This window comes from Rhinatrema bivittatum, chromosome 2, assembly GCF_901001135.1.
Source record: "Rhinatrema bivittatum chromosome 2, aRhiBiv1.1, whole genome shotgun sequence".
In the NCBI taxonomy this organism is placed as follows: Eukaryota; Metazoa; Chordata; class Amphibia; order Gymnophiona; family Rhinatrematidae; genus Rhinatrema; species Rhinatrema bivittatum.
In genome coordinates, this window is record NC_042616.1 from 582,626,630 (window position 1) to 582,645,396 (window position 18,767).

General features: G+C 45.1%; 1 protein-coding gene across 6 annotated transcripts in view; it reads right to left on the reverse strand.

The window, feature by feature from the left end:
* The window catches only part of ARHGAP28 (Rho GTPase activating protein 28), a 547,343-nt gene that overhangs the window by 45,006 nt on the left and 483,570 nt on the right, over positions 1 to 18,767 (reverse strand). The window lies entirely within an intron of this gene.

Genomic DNA, 18,767 nt, shown 5'->3' on the forward strand with positions numbered 1-18,767 from the left:
TCTGTTGTATACCCCCAGCCCAAACTTCGGTGACACTGGTTTTAGTGGGAGAGTTTGAGCTACCTTTGCTTCCTAAATCTGAGTATCTATCAAACAATTCCCTCCTGATACTAGAAAGAAACATTATAATGAAATAAGTTTCATTCCATCTGTTTCCCTCCCAGACAAACGGATTAAAGCAATGCTATCCTTATTATATTCACTAATCAGCAATGTGCAAAATTATCGCTGTTAAAAAAAAGATTATACAGAACTGGTAAACACTTTAAAAGAAGGCAGACATTTGCAGAAATAGTAGTTGAGGTATGTTTGACAATACCCCCATCTTTGGCTGCCGAACATGAACTTCCAATTGAAGTATTTTTATTTCTTATCACTGTTGGAAACTCATGCTGTTTTCAGAGTGCAGATGTCTGTATTTGTTTAATGTTTGTTAAAAATCATTACTGAATTTATTTAACTAGTATCTCTTGAACTATACTTGCTTCATAAAGATAGCAATGCTTATACAATTTTCATCCTGCAGGTTAATAACAATAAGCAATGGATTTGGTTTGACTTGATCTGCCATCCCAGATTTGCTGGAAGATCTGCTCTGAGCCTAACACCTTGCGTGTAGAGGAACTTCCTGTGAGATGTTCAGAAATGCCCAGCTAGCAGGCTATTAAACCCAGGCCTGGTGCGACTGGGTGTGCATTCAGTGCATTTGCATGGAGTGGCCCACCCAGGGAGGCAGCAGGCTGGTGACAGCAGGAGAGCCATGGACCACCGGTGGAGCCTTAACCAGCCAGCGGCCAAAGAAGGAAAGTGCTGGCAATGGAAGGAGAGGCCCAACTTCCAGGTATGGGCATGTGTTCGTGCACACCTGTGCATAGCTTACGCTCCCGTCTCCCCTCCCAAGCAGGAAGATCAGTGGGCCGTATAACCCGAAGATAGCAGGAGGCCTGTGGCAATGTGGTGGACCTCATCCTGCTACAGCCCAAAGACAGCACAGGAGACCCGCGGGACTGCGGTAGAGCTCAACCCACCACGGCCCGATGATAACTGGAGACTCTGTGTGTGTGAGCTTGTATGTATTTGTGAACGAGTGACAGCCTGTGTGTGTCTGAGATTCTGAATATATGTGCGTGTGTCTGTGTGAGAACCTATGTGTGTGTGTGTCTGTGTGAGAACCTATGTGTGTGTAAGTCTGTGTGAGAACCTGTATGCCTGTGAATGTGTCTGTGTGACAGCTTGTGTGTTTGTGAGCCTGTGTGTCACATATAGGCTCTCACAGGTGCACATGCACACACACACACACACACACACACACACACACAATGTATCTGTGAGGGTAAGGGAGCGGCAGCCTGTGAATATTAGAGAGAGGGTGTGTGTGAGAGAATGAATGTGTTATTGTGCATGTGTGTGAGACAGAAGATAAAATTTGTGCGGCCCTACCTTCCCCAATTCACGATAATCTCAGGGTGACTGGAAATCAGATCCCAGGTATGGAAAGCAGATTTTAAAATCCTTATTAGTTTTAATTATTGGGTATAATTTGATGGTTCTGCTCTTTTGAAATATTTTTTTTTTTTTCTGGGGGAAATAGAACATTTTTTTAATTGGCTTTTTTATTCATCAGATTTTTGAAAAATGTTTTGGTGTTTGGGAAATTTTCAATATTCTATTCATTAACTAGTTTGAAATATTCTTTGTATGAATATGACCTTACTATTATGATTGTTTTATATTTCTTGATTTTATTTAATGTTTTATGAAGAATGGTAATGTTTCTATTTTTCCATTGTTGCTCTGCATATAGAGGCTGGCTTGTTGTGGGTTGCAGATCAGCTCTTCTCAGCACGTTTTTATTTACACTTTCTGATCTCATTATTCTGTATTTGGTCAGGGTCTCTCTGTGTTCTGCATATGTGACCAAGGTGAGGTATTTTGCTAGCATGTAATTTCCGTGTAGGGATTTTCAGCAGCCTGGTTTCCTAATAAGAGCTTTTATTGGTGTTCTAGGGTCTGGTGTAATATGTGCAGTGTTGCCTTTTCATAGATAAGGTTGTTAGGGTTGATTTGGTGTGGGAGGTTTATTAAATTGTAATGTTAATTCTGTTTGTTCATGGCTTTCTGATGGACAAGCTCACATCTAATACAATTTACAAAAAGTCTAATTCCATAGGAGCTCCAAGTGTCTTTTTTTGCAGTTTTTCTGGTTGGCACCACAGGAGTGCATGCAAATATATGCCTCAGAAGACTCGACTCTTGAATGTTCTTTTTCATGTAAAATTTATTATAAATGCATAATTTGTGTGTGTCTGTAAAGGATGTGGGTATGTGTGTAGGGGGTTGGGGGTTGTGTGTGTGCTATAGGGATGTGCTATTGTTCAGGATGAATTAGGCCTAATTCATCCTGGTTCGGGGATCCTAAAACCTGAACAAACTTTTCCCGAAATTTCGGGAAAAATTCGCTTTCGGGTTAGTGCGCACTAATGGGAGAGCACACTAACGTTAAAACGTTAGTGCGCATTAACCCGAAATTCAGGTTCCCCCGAATTACAAAGGCCGGACCGTGGGAAATATGATATTTCCTACAGCGGGCCGAAAACAAAGCCCAAACCGAAAGGTTCAGACTTTGCACTTCCCTAGTGTGCAAGGCTGTAATGTTTGCTTAGGGTACCAAATACACTTCCTTATCCATGGATTCTGGGTGGGGAGGCTTGTCAGTTTTTCAAAATAAAGATTGCAGGAAGGGAGCTGGGCTTTATTTGATGGGCCCGGGACAGGCACTGAATGAAAAGGGGAGGCAGCACAGTAATTTTTTGCACAGGGCAGAAAAATTTCTAGCACCGGGCCTGATTAAACCTTTAGGTCATACCCTTGCTTGGCTGTACATTATAGAATTCCTTGCAGCTTTAGATCTCTGTTGTTATAACAGACTTCCGAAATCATTGTCCTCACATTCTACACCAAGTCTATTCCTGCTAATCTGCATCATTCTCTGTTCCTACTTAATATCTGCTTAGATGTTTGCCTGCTCCTGCTTTCCTGCCAGGACTGTCACCTGTTCCTGTTCCTTTTAAACCTGCATTTCTTGATTTCCCATACTGACTATCTGGTACTGCCCTTGTCTTGGACCCGACCTTGCTACTATCTATTGGACTGGCTAAGGTACTGCTGCCTCCTTGTTCCTTTGTTAGCTACTTGCATCCTGAGCATATCTAAAATTGGATGAGTCTGATTTGCTATCCCACTTAAGCCACCCCTACAGCTCATCTGTAAAGATGAAAGTCCTGACAGCACTTTACTTCCTGATTATTGGGTATTTTCAGAGGGTTACTGGGGATGTAATTGGCTTGAGTCAGTCCTTTGTCCGTAGATTTGTCACCTCATTTTAGCCTGATGACCCTACACATTCATCAATACATCGTTTCCTTGTACTGTTCACGTGATACAAGGTATTTATATATTTCTACAACCTGGCTAATTTTCACAAAGTCATACCAATTAGTTGCACTCATATAGCCTTTATGCCTCCCAGCAATTTGTCTACTACTGTAACACCCCTTATTTCCCCAGTGATGCCCTCTGGCTGCAGATTTCTCTGACATAGCTTCCTGCACTATACTGCAACCAGTGGCACTGAGCAGGAGACAGATCGGAATCCTTGAGCCTTTATAGACCCTACCTGCAGGACTTCCTGTGGGGCTGGCTGGTGACACCATCACTATCTTGAGATAGAAGGAAGTAGCCAGTGCCTCAAACAGGTTCTTCCGGGATCCCTCTGTCTATGGGTTGGTGCTGATACTGGGTCTGTCTCAAGTTCTTGCTTGTCTTCTTGTCTGCCTGCACCTGTACCTGCTCTTGCTGTTGACCCACCTTGCTTTGCTCCTGATTTCTCACCTGCCCTGTCCTTCCTTTGCCTTTACTTCCTGTTGCTGATCTGGCCTGGCCCTGTTGCTGATCTGGCCTGGCCCTTTGAAATTGCATCACTTGATGCCTGCCCTGATCTTAGCCTGCTCTTTGTCTCTCCATCATTTCCTGGACTCTGCCATCCTGACTGAAGCCTGTGATACATCAGTGACTGCCTGTCAGGGCCCAAGTCCATGTCTGTACAAACTAGACTGCACCAATCTGACAGCAGCCCTTGGACATACTTTACTGAAACATGACAACCGTATTAGACTTGTATCAGTTCACAAGTGGCTGTGATTATAGAACGCTGGTTACAAATGTGGCTTGCAAGTTTTCTGGGACCTGCCCTGAAGTGCCTATTGTAAGATATGGGAAGACAGACAATGGCTTCTCTTGGCTAAGTGCTTGTATCAATGGCTTCAATCTAAATGTTCCTCTGTTTGAACTGTCTTACCAACTTTTTTTTTTTTCCCTAAGAGCTAATAGCTACCCCTTTCGCACATGGAAAATGCTTTCCTTCAGCTTTGGAAATCTGATAAATAATGATTTAAAGCAGTACATCAGGCTATTTGGATCACAGACCAGACTTTTGACCACCTTCAGAGAAAGTCATGCTATTTTTTGACCACATTAGTGGGTTCTTACTTTGATTTGTAGGGAACTCTTTAAGGTCTTTACGGTGTGTGCTATATTACACAATGTGGTGGTAAAATATCATTTGCCTCTTTCTGAAGATCAAGCTAAGGATAAAGAGCCAGGAGCAATTCAAACAAAACAAAAGGTCAGCTCAGACAGCAAAGGCATCAGATGGTGAGCCTGAAAATAGTTAGATCACAGTCTCCTCCATGTTCAAAGCTTGATTTTATTTGAATCAGGATTAACAGAAGTAGGTATACAGGTTCTCTTTTCTACAGGATGAACTCAAATACAAGCTCCCACAGGCTATGGAGCAGGAACAGATCACAGTCTCTAAGTAACAAGTCTAATTACTTCAAAGCACTTATAACAGCTCAGAGATTTCAGTTCTAACTAGACATAAGCAGGTTCAGGTCACGGTACTCACAAACAGGTCCAATGCATGATCAGGTATTTACATTAAGAGGAAGAAAGCAAGGCACTGCAGCAGTTGAAAATAACAGTATCTGGAATCTGTAGCATGGCTCGGAAGCTCCCAAGGGGCTGGGAACTTTCTGGATCATAGCCTCCCTTTTTCATTGAGCCCCAGCGAATCCTGGCTCTCAGGGGTGTGACTCTGTGGTCTAATCTAGAACATCCTCTTTCCAACTTCTTAGCCTTTTCATGCCTTGCTGGGCTGTTTCACTGGTTAGAGGTTTGGTTCCAAGTTCTGGATCTATTTCCAGTTCACCTCCTGGTCATATCCCAAGCGATGGAAGAAAGGGTGGAACATCCCATTGTGTGTGTGTAAGCTAGAGCAGGGGTGAACAACTCATAAGAACATAAGAACATGCCATACTGGGTCAGACCAAGGGTCCATCAAGCCCAGCACCCTGTTTCCACAAACCGTTTGGGTTTTCAAGAAGTCCTTAATAAATATGCATGAGAAAGATTTGCATGCATACTAGGGATGGTACCCCAAAAGTTTTTCGTGATGTTTTCATTTTTGGATCAGGATGGGTCACGTCGGGTCCACCTCTGGATAGTTGGGTTTTTTTTTCAATTTTCATTTCATATTTAAAAAACAATACAAAACCCACCCCAACCCTTCTCATTTATTTAAATATAACTCCCCCCCAGCAGAGTCCCCTACCCACCCTCCTGATCCCCACAAAGACTCACCCAAAGTCTGTGGTGGTCTAGTGGAGGGCCCGGGAACGATCTCCTGCTCTTGGGCCAGCGGCTGCCATTAGTCAAAATGGGGCTGGTGGCCCGTTGACCTTACCATGTGACAGGGGTTACTGGTGCCATTGGAAAGTCCCTGTCAGATGGTATAACCAATGCCATTTTGAAAAATGGTGTGGATCGGGGCCCCCCCGCTAGACCACCATGGAGTTTGGCTGAGTCTTGGGGAGGTCGGGAGGGTGGGGGGGCTTTATATTTAAATAAATGGAAAGGGTTGGGGCGGGTTTTGTGTTTTAGTTTTGTTTTTTTAACAGTGCATTTATTAACCACCCCTCCCCCACAAAAAAATGATTGGACAAGCCACATGCAATTTTGTGTGTTTTCTTTAGTTGTATTTTTTTAATTCCTGAAATGCAATGAAATAGGAAATGTCATCTTTATTTCCTATTTTGTTGCAAATTACTTTCCATTCCTAATGCACACTGCCTCAGTTGTACCTGTCTACTTCATGCATATTCATTAGGGAATGGGATATACTGAAAATCTGACGTGGTTGCAGCCCTCGAGGACTAGAATTGCCCACCCCTGAGCTAGAGGGCAGTATGACTGATGATGTTATTGAAAAGACAATGAGGTGATTAGTTGAACAAGTTCTGCAGAAATCATAGTCAAAGGATATTGGTTAGGGTGAAAAGGTCTGAGAGCCCTGAATGAGGCTATGATGCATATGGAAAAGTGCTCGTTAGCAAGCTGTATGCCCCTAAATGCATATGCATGTTTTAGTTGAAATATGATAGTGTTTTCCTCAAAATCATATTTGGCAGATATCTGGCAGATGATTTTGGAAAAGAAATGCATGAATATATAGTGACTTAATTGTAGCCCCTGTCCGGTCAACTCTTGGGCACAGGGGCACATGGGGAGGGAGGATCATGGGCCATGCAAGGCCCCCCAAGACATCCCAGGGTTCCCACACTGGTGGAAAAAGAAAGCCTCTTAAGGTTTTGTCTTTCTCTGGGGCTCTTCCCACCAGTCCAGTCACACAAGAAATCGCTCTTCAATCTAAAAAGTTATTGTTCAAAATAAAGTCATTACTACAAATTGGTGCCAGAAAAACATATACACCAAAGCATACTAACTGTACTACAGCAAATAAAAGTCCAATCTCAACACAGTCTCTCTTTACAGTCTCCTGGGAAGATACCCTTCTACCCTGGCCCTACTAGTACTTTTTGAATGGCTGAATCCTCTCTTTGCTGTTCTTCTCACTTTGGTTCCTCTCCAGAGCATATGACTTAACTGCTTGATCAGCCCTTAACGCTGTGGATTTTGCCAGACAGATCATGCTCCCTTAGGACTCCGTGACACACTCATCCAGCAGTTTCTGTGGAATCATTTTCTTTAAGGAGCTCCTCGCTCTGAATCTCCTCTGGAGCATGTCTTTCTAACTCTCTCTGGAATCCCAGAAATTCTTCCTTTTGGACTACTTCCTCTAGGGGTCCCAAGAACATCCCATCCTGGGACCCTGGAATTCTCTTTCTTTCTCTTCTCTCCAGACCTTCCCTGTTGGAAGGATAAGGTCTACCAAGTGTCTTCTGCAAGGAGAGACATCTGCTTCACATAGCCTTGTGCTAAGGCTGGTTCTTAATACTCATCTCCTGGATCTTCCTTTCTGCATCACATGGAGGCAGAGGTTTCTATACCCACTTCCAACTCATCCCAAAAGGGAGTGGTACACTACATTAGCATATCTAAGTACACTGACCTCACACATAGGGGCAGGGTTTGGATGGAGACTTCTGACTCATACTACTGGCAGCTGACCTGTTAAGGCCACTCATGACATCCCGCTAAGGGCAACCAATTCTAATTGGTTGAGAACCCCATCACAAGTTTAGTAAAAGTTTTCAACCCTTTTACTACGCCTGAGCTCATGTATGAAAGTGAGAAAAATACCTCAAATGTTTTATAAACATAACCTTTTAGTGTCATGCTTATCATCCATGTTGACATCAACATCTTTCTGCCTATATTTAAAATGTGCATGTTTGTTTGGTTTTTTTTGTTTGTTTTTTTTTGGGGGGGGAGGGGACCATATCCAAATATAAATAATGAGAGGATAATGGAGAAAATGAAGCCAATAATATATTCTATGGCTAAGAGCAGGGGCTAGGCTTATAAACTGGGTACATTTCACTTATACACTTTTGCTGAGATGACATTGAACTTCTCAGCCCTAATTTTGAACTCTGATTTTTTTTTTGTTCCTTCCAGCCCCCACTATGCGTAATTTATTTGTATACCACCAAATTTTGCAAAGTTGAGTACTTAATACACCGCTGCAATTCCTGAAATTTTTCATATTGAGAAGCTCCTTTCTAACCCAACTTCTAATGAGAACCTAGAGTCAAGTGATTACCCTAGTTCTTGTTCTCTGTTCTGTCTCCCTATACAGGACTCCTCTTCACAAATTCACAAATAATATGGACATATATAATGCTTCTCCCACTGCATACTTAGTAGTAAAGCATAAACTTTAAAATCATGTACAATTTTCATATATCCAGCTTCCAAAAGACTAAGATGATGATGCAGTTTTATCAAACTTGAAAGAGACTATATTCATGTATAGAGTGAGTACTATGGTTTTCTAATGAGAGGATGGAAGGGAAGGAACAGAATCAACTTATCTGGTTAGCATTAAAATATGTCAAAAACAAAGCTTACTTCAAAAGAAGTGCATGAAAGAGAAATCTGCCTTCCAGGCAAAAAATAAAGGGAAGATAAATTAAAATGCAATGACATCTGGTATATAATTTAATGGACAAAAATAGTTAAAGTAATAGAAATAATTCAGTATTTGCTTCATGGCACTATAGTTTCTTTCTTGCTGGAGCATTTTATTGACCTGTTTTTTATTGGCCTTTGTAAATTTACTTGTGTAGAATTGAATCAGTAGAAACAGAACGCCTAGATTAAATCCTCTCCTGATTAGAGAAGGGGAAATAGCCCTGTCACTTCATGAGAAAACTGAGTACAGAAAAGGAGTATTCTGAAGATTGTGGCTTAGCAATGCTCCAGCAGGACTGGAAGCTATGTGAAGATACAGGGCACTAGCTGACAGAAAAGGGAGACAGAGCATATGAGAAACCTAATTGCTTTTGCAGAAGCTGTCTTAGCTCTTTTACATCAGGACACTGGTTTTCTTGGCTAGGAGTTTATGTGAAAATATTTTCATTTGTATGTTCTATAAAAAAAAATAAAATAAAAAATGAGAATTGGTTTACTGATTTAGAGGTCGTCAAGAGGCTATGGTGAATAGCTTATTCAAAAGAGTTGGACAAATATCTCATATGCTATCCTGAAATTTGAATACTGGACTTATTGGCCACAGAATGGATAATCTGTCTCATTACAATATGCAGCAACTTTTGAACCTGGGCTGAGGAAAAGCACTAAGCATGCTCAAAGAGTAATGCCAGCATCATCAAAAAGGCAAGAAGCCAAAAATGCATGTCCACACTTCAGTTACAATCTTGTCTCTTTTAATTATCATCTGCAACTCTTGCCTGGCCGCAAAGGATTTAGGGGCATATTTACTGACCCCTGTTTAAATGGCATGTTAAAGATGATTTAGTTCCTATGGGTTTTACTAAACTGTTAGTAAATCCCATGTTTTCATAAATATTAGCATCTGCTCTGGACTGAAATAAATCCTTATAAAAAGGGACCATTCAAAGCCAAAATGAATTATTTTAATAAAAATGTTTTCCAAGTAACTGGGGCAGCCTAGATACCTGGGGCTTCCCCCTCCTCTCTCTTCCCTACCCATGTGTTAAAGCATAGCAATACATGGGAAACAAATATAACATAACACTTGGATTGGATGCAAATGGCCGCAGCCATTTATTAGATGCCCCCTGGCAAGGAAATCTACCGAAATTGGGGTGCTAAGTCCTACATATCTTACTGTACTTGTTTCCTGAGAGAGGTGCCAAGAAATGCATAATTGAGTATCCACCCAAGCGGATTGTCCTGAGGGGCATAAAATGACTTGCTGGTGCATGAGGAGTCCACCCAAACAGGCTGCAGCTCATGCACCCATATTACCAACTCTGACAAATGCACCCTGTCCTGGGTGTACAGGTCAGAACAGTGAATGTCAACATATTCATGCTCCAAGTGGTATCTACCAATTCACTGCAAGGTTTTAGCGACTTGATAGTTCTATTTGGCGCGATATCACCCCCACCAGCTGCTACCCAACATTCACTGATGAGGTATAATCTTCGACCAACAATTTCAGGTGTCTAGCCACATTGCCACTATCCAGCTCAAATTGTCTCTCATGTTGTTCAGCAGGGTCAGACCTATCTCATTCCCCGGGTCATTACTGCCCAGATGGATAATGAAAAGTTCCGGCAGGGTCGGGACAGGTTTTCCAGATCGAAGCAGAGGTCACAGTTAGCGCCAGCAAATGCCCCCTTGACCCAGCCACCTGACTGCCCAACCTTTTTCCAATAACAAAGATTCGGGCAGAACTTCCCATGAACTGCCCTTCTCTGAGCATGCTCAATGAAAGAGTGTTCAATAATCCAGGAAAAATGACAACAAACAGCTGGAAGTGAGCAAGCAGAAGGTTAAGCTTTGTCAGAGATTATAATCGGCACAAGTTTAGGGGAATGTCGTCATGATGAACATATGACCCATATGCCGTGGATTGCCACCTCCCTGCTTTCGGGAGACCAGCCGTAGCCACACAGGATGCGGCTCCAATGCGGAATGAGTATAGAAGCCCTCGCTCTGTAACCCTGCGATTATCAAGGCCTTCTTAAACATTGCTGCAAACTGGTACCTACTTAAGGGAGATCTATCTCAGTGGAGCAAAAGCTGACTGTCCCCTTTGTAGTGTTTGGCCACATAATTAATAACAGTAGAGAGAAGGGCAACCAAAATGATAAAGGGGATGGAACAGTTCCTGTATGAGGAAAGGCTGAAGAGGTTAAGGCTGTTCATCTTGGAGAAGAGATGGCTGAGGGGGGATATGATAGAGGTCTTTAAGATCATGAGAGGTCTAGAATGGATAAATGTGACTCAGTTATTTACTCTTTTGGATAATAGAAGGACTAGGGGGCACTCCATGAAGTTAGCATGCAGCACATTTAAAACTAATCGGAGAAAATTCTTTATCATTCAATGCACAATTAAACTCTGGAATTTGTTGCCAGGGGATGTGGTTAGTGCAGTTAATATAGCTGGGTTTAAAAAAGGTTTGGATAAGTTCTTGGAGGAGAAGTCCATTACCTGCTATTAATCAAGTTGTCTTAGAAAATAGCCACTGCTATTACTAGCATCAATAGCATAGGATATACTTTTTGGGTACTTGCCAGGTACTTCTAGCCTGGATTGGCCACTGTTGGAAACAGGATGCTGGGCTCAATGGACCCTTCGTCTGACCCAGTATGGCAATTTCTTATGTTCTAACGGTCTTGACTGGACATGTAATCAGGACCAGCACTGCCATCAACATAATAACCTGCTCCCATGTTGCTTGATTCATATTTGCCTCAGCCACAACATCATCTTGCCCCCTTCAGTGCTGACATCTGAACCAAGCAGCACTCTAAACTCCATGGCCCTCCGTGATGGCACTGTAAATTCACTGATGTGCAACACCAATGAGAAACCAGCATGGAACAGCATGGACTCAAACCCGCCAGTGGCTAGGTTGGTAGAACACACCAGTCACAGCAGCATCTTGTGTGTCAGTAGCCTCCATGTGTCATAGCAAGGTAAATCCCCCCTGACCCAGCCCTGGATTATTCTTTTGACAACAAAATATTGCACTTCTGTGCTACCATATTTAAGCATAAAGAATGATAAGGCTGTGAGGTGTGAGAGGGCCATGTTGCTGGATAAGCCTTGCTGTTTTACCTGCATTATGTAGCTTATCAATAGATCCTCCAGAACCCACTGTCCCATCCAACCTTGATCGCACAGGAATGCCATCACTTTATCATAGTTCTGGACGTAGACATTCCACGTGGATGGAGCAAGTGATCATCGCAGCATTTCGTATGCCATCTGGTTCCGAAGGACCATAACCGCACTGGGACCTTCTGTCCAACCTCCTCTGCCTATGGAGCCAGCTGCCTGAATAGGAACCACTTGCAATGTGAAAGAGTCTGCAATCTCATTGCATGCTCCAGGAACATGCTTCACTCACACCACAATATTTCTGCACAGGCAACATAAAATGAATTCCCTCAAAAATTCTGACACTAGGAGGCACTTGGATGCCTGCTTGTTTATCGACTGCACTATGACCACATTGTCACATCACAGGACTACCTGACAGCATTTCAATGCCTAGCCCCATATTGACCATGATAGGGAAGAGGGTGAGGAATATGGTTAGCCCACTATGCACCCACTTGCCTGGCCAACAGGCAGAGCACTATGACCCCCCAAATTAAACACCAAATCCAATGCCTCCAGAAGTGTCATTGCTGCTGCTGGCCGGAGGAGCCATGCTGAAATTCCATTGAAGTCCTTAAGGATTCTCCATCAGATAGCTGACACACACACAGTGGTAGTTGCAAACCAGCCCTACAGTGGCCTGAATTAATTGGCACAAGAATATCCTGCACATCGGGACGACTTGTACTGTGAAGACCAGGCTTCCTATCAAGGACATCCTGTGGCTCAGTGTGACTCTCCTGCTATGCTCAGTATTCTGTTATGGTTTGAGGTGTTTGAGTGGATTCTTGGGTACTGTGACAGATGACCACACCCATGGGGAGGAGCCCCGCAGGGAGCCAAAGTACGGGGCTAGACTCAGGACGCACAAACACAGAGTTATGTCTTTCATTGTACAGCTGATGTATACCACCAGAGGTGGCAGTAGTGAGGGGATCCAGAGGTAGCAGTCCAGGGACCCTCGGCAGAGGGGACCCGTCTCACCAAGATGGTATAGGGCTATCCAGGTAGGTTTCCCAGCATGGCAGAGTTGTAGATGAGACACACTGAGAATTATATTACTCACTAGATGGTAGCTGTAAGGTTGATGATTCCACCAGGCAGAAGTAGATGGTAGCAGGCACCAAGGCAGGGAGAGCAGGCCACAGAGGAGCACCTGAAAGAAAGCAGAGGGCCCCCGAGGAGCGGGTACCCAGGTTAGAGAATACCCCGAAGGGCAGAGAGAGCTTCCATCGGCAGCACGGAAGCAGCAAAGTAGCTTAGACCGGACAAGTCCAATCCTTGCTAACTCGATGAGCTAGCAAACAAGCGTAGGCTAACTATCTGGATGGCGTGATGTCACTCGAGGGGGACACCCCTGAGGTTCCCGCCATGACGTGGATAAAGACGTGGGTGGCACACGCGCGTGCACCCTAGGAGGCCCTTAGGAGAAACATGGCGTGAGGCTTTGTCATAGGCGTTCCGGGGACGACGGAGAATGCGTCAATCCAAATAGTTATGCCAAATTTCTCTGTCTGCTTTGGCCATGAATGCCCCTTGCCCACAAGCTGGAGCAGCTCTAGCGCACTGTCAGTGGTGCATAAGGTACTGAGCAGTACTCTGCGGGATAAAGTCATTGACCAAAAACTCCCTACAGAAAGGATAGGTTGTGTATAAGCCTGTATTTGATGGGCTCCTTTTTTGATATTGCCACCAACAGAAACAAGACGAGGCTTAAGGGGATCAGCGATTCACCCCATCTTCACTACTTTGGCTATCTTTTCTCTAATAACACTGGCCATCTTGCATGAGAGGGTGCATTAGTGACATCTCCTGCATGCTGGTGACCAATGTACAAAATGACAAAACTCTTGCGGAAGCTGCTCAGTATCGTGTCAGCTGTCTCCCTATTTGGGTAGTGCACCGCCCATAGAAGCTGCTGCCATCACACTGGGGTGGGACCAATGGCAAGGCCATTCTCGCAACTTGTTGTCCTTTCATGTGCATTTACTGGCCGGGTGGGGGGGCCATACACCAGTTACAAACATGCTTATATCTGCAGTCAGCTGCTGGAAATCTGAAGCCGCTTTGATTGTACCCCCCATGCGCATGAGTGCTCCAAGAAGGCTGCAGATTTGCCATGGCATTGAAAGCCCTGGCTATCATTTTTGTGAGCCTCAGGCTGATATTATGCATGCCCCAGGATGTGGAACTCTTGCCAACCATCCTCTCTCAAAAGACTTCATCATAATTGAACCACGCGAAGCTGCTATATTCTGAACAGGAAGCAGACAATCACTGAGGCCATTCGAGCAAAAGGGTGCACCAAATTGTCAGTCTTCTTCTGTGGTAGCTTGACTGTGTCTAGCTCCCGCTTTCTCTCTCTCCTAGTCTGGCCTTGCTTCCTGTGCCCCTCCAACAATCTGAAAATGTTTATGTAGTGCCGATACCTGATGTGATGGCGCAATGACTTGGGTACAGACCTCCCACAGTTTGGGCTCTGCCCCAGCCGGCAAAATGGATCTCTCCATGACTGCATGGTCCGACCCAGCTAACGCAGAGGAAGATCGCAAAGCCCTGTAAGAGGATAACGCAGAGAGGGATGACCTGGAATTGGAGGAAGAAGACTGCCTGCAGCCCACCCACTTGCACTTGTCCCTCTGGCTACAATCCTGTTGTATGGTCTTATCCATAGGCAGAGGAGTAGACTCACCCTGTTCTGCTGATGCCATGGACGCTAGTGCCAGGACCGCTGGTGCCAATATCTGGGCACCACCACTTGCATTATTCTGGAGGGCTATAGGAGCATGTCCGGCTGCGCCGAAGCAGGCAGGCACTGTGAATCCATTGACGTGTATCTATAGCAATGATGATGGCAAATGTGATGGTGTTACACATAGCAGGGGGAATAGCGCTATGCTCCCTGTAGATCCTATGACTCTGGTATGGGGAGTACTCCCTGTAATATCATGACGGGGAGGGGGGCTATTTGCAAGGTGAGTAATACAGGCGTCAACAGGAATGGGGCCCAGCAGCAGGGCTATAACTCAGAGATCTCTCTTTGTACCTATGGCTGTAATAATCTACAGAAGAATATCTCCTGTAACTATGCCTCAAGTGGTGTCTGCATTGAGGGCAATTGCTTCTCTCCAATCCATTGGAAGGGGACTTAGAAGTGGCCCAGGAAGGGGATCTATGCCGTGGGTTTACCCTTGCGTTAATGGATTTCTTTGCACTCAGCTCCCAAGGGGCTACCACAGCATGATCAGGCCAGTTCATTAGTGCAGGTGCACTGCTTTGTGACACTGCTATGCTAGTGTCTGGCAGTAGTATCCTATCCTGGGGTATCTTCCCTATTGACCTGGCGCTGGGCGGGTTATTAGCTGCCGTACATGATTTTACGGTTGCAGAGCCCCTGCCCTGTTCTCTTCGTCCATGGCCCCTGGAGATTTTTTAATGAAGCCAATTGATCCTGCTCAGTCAAGAGCCATGGCCCTGTGTTCCTGCCCTCCCCCTCGACTTTTTTGATGCTGATTTAGATCCCTGTAGAGGCCCAGATTCGCTACCTCTCCCCCGTTGGCTTCCTACTCCCTGCTGGACAGAGACGTTAGTGGGTGGGCAGTCCATAGGGTTGGGACTTGTATATTCTCTCCCCAATGGGTACTGCAGTATTGGGAGCTGATAGAGCTCACGTTGTGCACTGTGCTGGAGTCTGACGAGCCACAGCTGAAGGGTTAGACCAATGGGGCATTTATGACAAACATTGGCACACCACCACTGACCACTACACTGTTCGAGGCCTACCAGCCCCCCTCTCTAGTGTAACCTCAATCCAAATAGTTATGCCAAATTTGTTATACACTACACTAATAGCTTTCACCATATCCTCTGGCAACAACTTCCAGATCTTAATTACGCGTTGAGTAACAAAATATTTTCTCTTATGAGTTTTAAATGAATTACCAAGTAACTTCATTGTGTTTTCCCTGGTCTTTGTTCTTTTTGAAAGAGTAAACAACTGATTAACGTTTACTCATTCCATTCCACTGATTTTTATAGACCTCTATCATGTCTCCCTTAAGTGTCTCTTCTCCAAGCTGAATAATTTAACCTCTTTGGCCTTTCTTCATAGGCAAATTGTTCCATCCTCTTTGTACCTTTTCTAATTCTGCTATATCTTTTCTGACATGTGGTGACTAGAACTGCACACAATATTCAAGTTCAGGACTCACAATGGGGCAATACAGAGGCACTATGTTATTTTCTGTTTTATTCTCCATTCATTTCCTAATAATCCCTAGCAGCCTATTTGCTATTTTGGCTGCTGCTGCACACAGAGCAGAAGATTTCAATGTATTTTCAATGATGACACCTAGATCCTTTTCCTGAGAGATGACTCATAATGTGGAACCTTGTATTGTGTAAGTACATCACTTTGCATTTGTCCACACTAAATTTCATTTACCATTTGCATGCCCAGTCTCCCAGTTTTCCAATGTCCTCTTGCAATTTCTCACAATCCTCTTTGGCCTCTCACTGAAGTTGACTGGATAACCTCCTAACACCCCCTGCCCATTTAATTATACGGTGCTGAGCGGCCCAGAAGAGGCTGTTGGATCGCTGGGGCTACAGTTCACAATAAAATTGCCACTAATTTATTTATTTATTTATTGGTTTTTATATACAGCCGCTCATCAGAGATATCACGTCGGTGTACATAGAACAAAATCCGCAATTGCGTTTTACATAAAACGCAATTTTTATGTCCACTGGGCCAAGGAGAAAGAGGAGGAGCAGCAGTAGCCAGCAGGATTTAAATCTCCCTTTGAAACGCCTACTCTCAATGTCATGGTGTGGCCCCTTTCAATCAACTGAGTGACCCAGTGCCGGGTTGTGTATAGATGACCTCATCATGACCAATGCCTGACCAATTGAGAGGGACCATGTCATTTTTCGCAGGCGTCCAGTTCTAGCACGCTGTGACCCCTATGCCACCATGATGTCAGTGTCATAACAGGGATTCCCAGACCTGCTGCTGAGGTGGGTGCGTCGGGTGCCCATTACTTGCGGCACTCATACACCCATACTGCGGGGGCTGCCCATTACTAACTCTCTAAGTGGAACCCGTTCTAGGAATCATAAAGGTAATTCTGGTTGACTGACCGAAAGTGAATCTAAAATCCCGCATTAACTACTGCACACACCCTGTCACATGAACATACAGTACACACAGAGCTATATAAAAAAGAGATACACTCTAAAAGCAGCTAGGAAAACTTTGCACATTTCTATACAGAATGTTATCTTGTCACAAAGCCAATAAACTTTCTAGAACGATTTGATTACTTTAAACCCAATCAGAAAAGGATACGCAGAATGATTTGCTTGATACAAATGTCAAAATTCTGTAGAATGCAATAAAAGAAGACTAGAAGTTTAACTTTATAGGAAACTATTTCAGGAAAGTACATAGCCAGAGGAAGGGACCTTAATGTTCCTACAGCTTGCATCTTTATACATTCACTAGCAACTGTACCCATTCTACGCCTGGGCGGCGAGCCTTTTTATTGGCACATATGCTCTTGCATGGAAGCGTAGCTGAAAAGGAAAAACTAAATTGTTTTCACGCAGGGCAAGGGATGTGGAGGCACATTTGCTAAAGCCAGGGCTGGCAAAGTTTATTTACCAAGATGTCTCTCGCACTCCCCCACACCCCCTCTCCTCTCTCACACACACATTCTCTCTCACCGGCATCCCCCTCCCTCATATAGGCTCCCTATCTCTGAAACCCACACTCAAGCATCCCCCCACCCACCCTCTCTTACCTCCCATGCTGTCCCTCACACCCTCCCCACCCCCCTCTTACCAACCATGCTCTCTGTCACCCCCCTCTCTCACACACACATTCTCTCTCACCGGCATCCCCCCATGCTCTCTCTCACACCCTCCTGCTCTCTCTTACCTTCCCCTCCCCTCCCTTTCACACATTCTCTCTCACCGGCATGCCGCGGGGACCCGCGCCATTCGCAGTGAAGTTGAAGGCCTGGCGCGCCATTCGCGGTGAAGATGAAGGCCCGGCGCGCCATTCACGGCGAAGATGAAGGCCTGGCGTGCCATTCGCAGCACACGGGGGCTTTCCATTTTCGCTTTGAGCAGAAAATAGCAGTGGAGACCTCGGCATGCCGTGAACGGAGTGCATCCCGTGGCACACGCTCCGTTCATGGTGAAGATGAAGGCCCAGGCGCACCGATCGTGGCACAAGGGGGCCTTCCTTTTTTGCCGCTAACGGCATGCCGGGCCATCATCTTCACCGCGAACGGAGCCTGTGCTGTGGGACACGCTCCATTTGCAGCAAGCCAGGGTCTCCTCTGCCATTTTCTGCCTGTCTTGTGATGGCCACTGTCTTTTCGGTTTTGAATAGTCTTCCGGCGAGGGAGGAAATTGGAGAGGTGAGGGAGGATATCTGCGGGAAGGAGGAATTCTGCGCAAAATCTGCATTCTGCAGTAGCGCTGAATTCCCCCAGGAGTATCTCTTGTAGCTGGTGTTGTGACATGGCCCCTGTATAGCATGCTTGAGCCTCGAAGGTGGCCAGGGAGCCACCTGTGCCATCTATCGGCGGGCTGGGGAACATGCGCTAGCATTGACGAACACACTACCAAGCCCGATATATTATGGATTAGCCTTATAAAAAAAAATGATATCATCTCTGTTGTGGAGCGCTAGGAGAGCGATCCCACTCCTGAGAGATGTGTGTCCTTGGGCCATGGCTCGACCCCAGAGGAACTCTGAAGAGGTGCCACGGGAGGCGTGGCATGCCTGAGCATGGGCTGGACGGGAGCAAGGCTGGAGTGATGACTAGAAGACAGTCCCTCCTCCAGGCCTGCACACTTCGGAAGACCCAACAACGCAATGTTGGTCTTGTGAACAGTCCTCCGACCGTTCCCAGCCCTTTCGGACCTGCCGCATGGTAAGGCACGAAGCGGCAGGCCGGATGGAGGCCAGGGCAGCGAAGACTGGAACATGGATTCAGACGAGACTCAGGAACGACGTAGACTCAGGCATGGACGTGGACTCAGGAACGAGGTGCAGGATGCATAGACGTGGA